Source organism: Myotis davidii, unplaced genomic scaffold, assembly GCF_000327345.1.
Source record: "Myotis davidii unplaced genomic scaffold, ASM32734v1 scaffold523, whole genome shotgun sequence".
Classification (NCBI taxonomy): Eukaryota; Metazoa; Chordata; class Mammalia; order Chiroptera; family Vespertilionidae; genus Myotis; species Myotis davidii.
In genome coordinates this window covers 1,331,143-1,336,491 of record NW_006295054.1, presented here as the reverse complement: position 1 = coordinate 1,336,491, position 5,349 = coordinate 1,331,143, and positions in this window count along the sequence as shown.

Here is a 5,349-nt window from a genome sequence, read left to right as displayed (position 1 = left end):
ACTCCTAACTGCTCCCCTACCGGCCTAATCACCCCTAACTGCTCCCCTGCTGGCCTGATTGCCCCTAACTGCTCCCCTGCTGGCCTGATTGCCCCTAACTGCCTCTGCTTTGCCTCACACCCGGGACCCAGTATTCCCTCCTCCATGCTGTCACAGGCACCCGGGACATGGGTTTCCCTCCCTCTGGCCAGCCGCAGGCATCCAGGACCCAGACCAGCTTTGCCCGGGCCAGCAGCAGCCACAGGGGACCATGGGTGGGCAGCTTTGCCCAGGCTGCAGCTGCAGGCACCCGGGACCGCGGGTTGGGGGCTTGTCCCTCTCCCAGGCCACAGGCGCAGCCACTGGTGCCCGGGACAGCAGGAACCATGGGGCAGGCGGCTTGTCCCTCTCCCAGCCGCAGTCTCAGCCACTGGCGCCCAGGACCACAGGGCGTGCAGCTTGTCCCTCTCCCAGGCCGCAGGCACAGGCACAGCTGCTGGCACCTGGGACCATGGGGTGGGCAACTTGTCCCTCTCCCGGGCAGCAGCCCCAGCCACTGGTGTCCGAAACTATGGGGCATGCGGCTTGTCCCTCTCCTGGGCCATAGGTGCAGGTGCAGTCACAGCCACTGGCACCCAGGACTGCAGGGCGGGCGGTTTATCCCTCTCCTGGGCTGGAGCCTGGCTGGTTCCCATTCCTCTCTCTCCAGTGTTGAGTGTCTGAACCGTTACGGCATGAGGGTATGACAACCATTTGCATATTAGCTCTTTATTATATAGGATAAGAAAAATATTTTAAAATCCTTAAAAGAGAGAATATATGATATAAAAATAACAATTCAACAATAATCATGTGGATCTTTAGTTAACAAAGGCAGTGGGGAAACATAAAAGAATCCAAAATCCCCTCCTACAGAGAAGAGTCTTACGCTATTGCATCTTGCTTATTTAATTTTAATTTTTTTAAATTTATTTATTTTAATTCTCACCTGAGGATATGCTTTTCATTGATTCTAGAGAGAGTGGTAGAGAGAGGAAGAGAAAGAGAAACATTGATCAGTTGCCTCCTGCACACACCCCGACCAAGGATCAAACCCATAACCTTGGTATGTACTCTGACCTGGAATCAAACCCGTGACCCTTCAATGCACAGGACGGTGCTCTAACCACTGAAAAACACTTGCTAGGGCATTTTTCTTTTCTTTTTTTTTCTTTTTTTAAAATATATTTTATTGATTTTTTTACAGAGAGGAAGGGAGAGGAAGAGAGAGAAAGAAACATCAATGATGAGAGAAAATCATTGACCAGCTGCCTCCTGCATGCCCTCCACTGGGGATTGAGCTGCAACCTGGGCATGTGCCCTTGACTGGAATCAAATCTGAGACCCTTCAGTCAGCAGGCTGATGCTCTATCCACTGAGCCAAACCAGCCAGGGCTTAACTTCTTTTTAAAATTTAATAATTAAAAATCTTCAGATTCAGTGGTAATTTTAAACACTTTTTCAAGACCACGAACCTAAAATATGACATCAACCCTTCCAATCCCTGTGAGAGAAAAAAGCAAATAAAACAGAAACCATATGGCCAAAGACTGAAAACCAAGGGGTATGAAGATCATAAAAGGAGGCTAAAACAACAGGATAAGAATATTATCAAATATATCCATGATAACATAAAATATAAATTATCTAAATGCAACCTACTCTAAAAATCACTCTCACAGAGTTACAAAACAAAGAACTAGTACAGAGGGATCAAAAAAAAAGAAGTGGAGAGAAAAAGAGAGACTGCACGCATGCATTCACACATGCACACACACCTGTGCGCATGCACACACAGGTAGCAATACAAAATAAATAAATACCTTTTAAAAGAAAACTCACTCATGTTCTCCCTCAATGAGATCCCTACCAGTTCCTATTGAAAGGGTGACTAGAATATAAAAATACAGAAAAAATCTGCATCAGCACTGGAAACTAAAAATGAAGAGACCCACTCTGAAAAACATCCATAGATAAAGTGCAGAGAGGATGTATTGAAAAAAGAGCCAAATCCCAACTCATCTCATGTGTGAACATTCTCATGTGTTCCTGCACGTTAGTGAAAGAGAATCCAGCAGATTCCCACTAGGATTCTAATTAGAAGCAGCCAAGGCCAGACAGCAGGTAAGTCACACGTATAGGGAGCTTTGTAACTAGCACAGGGTATAATGGGGCCCAACAGGTAACTCTGGCAAGCATTTCTGACACTGGAAGCCACACCTCCAGGGGTTGTGTGGCAATATTCATGCCCAGTGTACCAAAGATTCGGGGAGCGCGGCCATGGCTGACTTTTCAAAAAATAGGCAAACCTGGGAAACACTAGGGGCCCTCCCCTAGAAATACTAGATGTCGCTGGGATCTGCGCAAAGAAACTTCAACCCTAAGGCAACAAACACTTCGTGAAATAGCCACCTTCAGTTCTGATGCTGCTTTCCTCCTCTCTACCCTGAGGCCACTGGAATCTGAAAGTTAAACTCATACTGTTGTTATTGACCTAGTTATTAATAACAGGAAAGGAGCAAAGGGGGAGGCCAAAAATGTAGGCATGTCATTTGGGCAGCTTTGCCAGAAAGCTGCAGCGTTACACGCCCCAGGGAACCACCGGTCCCTTTACTGCAGATACTGGGAAGGGTCTGGACAGGGAGGAGGATGGATGCATGTGCAGTTAAGTCTGGGTGACGCAGGGAGGGTACTTTGTCAGTCACACCTGAGAACAGGTCATTGGCCAGAATGGACACGGCCACTGTAAGGGTGAGAAATATGAGATATTGAATCCCCCAAACAAAGAGACTTGCTCTCTTGGTCCTCTGGGCACACTTGGCTCATGACTCACGCTTGGCTTCCGGGCATTCTCCCATGTGGCCCATGGCCAGGTGGACCCCCACACACAATGGACTAATGGGCTGTTAACTAGCCTGATGCAGAAGTGGACCCAGTTGCAACATGGACAGGAATCTCTGGACACTGGCTTTGCTTTTAGCGCTACTGGGACCTCAGCTACACTTCTTCTATGAATGGAATGGGACTTTGGAAACACAGGTATGTAATTCTACACAAATAAAAATCACTCATCCCCTCCTGTGAGACTCAGAAAATTCTTTTTCTCAAGATATCATAAGGACCCCACCTCCTCCAGCAGCCAGTGGGGAAGGTGACATCCCAGTTTCTTAAATAATAAAACCACAGTAAACCTAAACTTTTCTCTTCTGCCCTTTATCACCCTGAAAATTTAAGAGCACACACCACATAGAAGGCCTCTCTTTCCCCAAACCGGGCAAACCTTTGCTGCATCATCTCCTACTCTATTTAACAAATAGATGCTGGGGATGAAGTGAGAAACAAGATGCCATGGTCCCTACCACCATGAACCATACATACAGTATTAGTGAGAAAGGTATTATTAACAAGGGCAATAAAGATCACAGAGAGACAAAGAAGGAATAAACATCTTATGTAACAGGAGTAGTCTAGTTTGGGAAGCATAAGAACTTGTAACTGGAGGTTGTATTTAACATTTAAACTAAGAATGAAGTAAAAATCTATGTTGCCCCGATTAAGAATCAAAAAAGAAGAATTCCAGACCAAGAAAACGACCAGCAGTGGCCCTGAGATTAGAGTGAGTATAGCCTATTGGAGGTTAAGAAAGAAGAGCAGTGTGGCTGGACAGCGTGAGGAGTAGAGGGGGGAGGCTAACAAGGTAGGCAGAAGCAAATCTTGGAACATATACAGGATGGGGCAAAAGTGGGTTTACAGTGTGAGTATGCAAAACACAATTTATTCTTGTATTATTATTCAGTAGTTACTGTATTATTTTCCCATAAAAATAACTGTAAACCTACTTTTGCCTCATTCTGTATATGAATTTGAAACTTCATCCTAAAGAGAAAGGGAAATAACCTAAGCAGAGTAACATGATCAGATATGCAAATTAAAAAGATTACCATAACTGAAAGGTAGGAAATGGATGGGGGTGGCATAAAAAGAGGTAGTGATACTAATTAGGAAGCTACTGCAGAAAGCTGGGCAAAAGGTTGATAAGGCACAAGGTAGAAAAAATTTAGGAGGACTCTCATTGTGGCTCATGCAACTGCACAAATGGTAATACCATTTACTATGCTAGGGAACAAGGTGGGAGACTTTAGCTTGGGCCGAAAAAAATTCAATTTTTGATATGTTGAAGGTACCTAAGATTCAGCCATCCAAATGGAGATGATATAGGGGCAAGTGGGTATAGAGGACTGTGCCTTAGGAAACAAAACTGGGTTTCTGGGTAGATTTAGGGTGGTTAATTTTATACAGACATAACTGAAGCTATGGAGTAAATAAGACTACTTAATAAAATGTGTAAAATGAATCAAGAAAATGTCAGAGTCCTAAGGAACTTCACCATTTAAAGGTGACCTGGAGAAGAAAGAACTAGCATATAGGAACTAGCAAGAAGGAGCAATGACCAGAGAAGGGAGAAGTCCAGGAAAATCTTGCCCCAGAATGACAGTGACGATGATGATAACTGGGATGATGATGATGATGATGTTACTGGCTAATATAATCACATATTATCTCATTTAATAATTAAAACAACAACCTGTGCAGTAGAAACAATACTATATACAAGTGAAGAAATTGGAGCACTGATAATTTAATTAATTTGTCTAAGATCACAAATCTAACAAAACTGTTAGAAACCAGGAGAGAAAACTATTTCTAGGAGTGAGTGGTCAATGTATTAAATGCCCTGAAGTCAGAAAGATAGGGACCAAATTGAGTCCTTTGGATTTAATGATATTGACACCATTAGTGGCTCCAATCAGAGCAGTTTCAGTGGAATAGTGTGGATGGTTCTTGTTTGTAACCCTTATCCATCAGCAATCTATTAATTTTGCCACCAGCACTCTGATCCAAATCATTATTAACTCTTACCAGAACTAGCCCTAAGTGGATTGTAGGGGGTATTTGATGCCCTACAATCTATTATCTCCAAACAGCAGCCACAGTGATTATTTCTTTAAATCTTGAAAGAAGTTTTATTTTTAGTTTTAATTCTTTATTGCTTCAAGTATTACATATGTCTCCTTTCCCTCCCCCCGGCCCTTGACCTCTCCCGGCCACTCCCACCCCCCAACACAAGCCCTCACCCCCCTAATGTCTGTGCCCATTGGTTATGCTTATATACATACATACAAGTCCTTTGGTTGATCAGAGTGATTATTTAAAAATGCAAATTAAATCTTGACACTGCCTGCCTAAATCCTCTAATAGCTTCCTTCCATCACAGAGAAATATCTCACTCCTCATACTGGTCTAAAACCCCACATGGTCTGACGTTCCCTT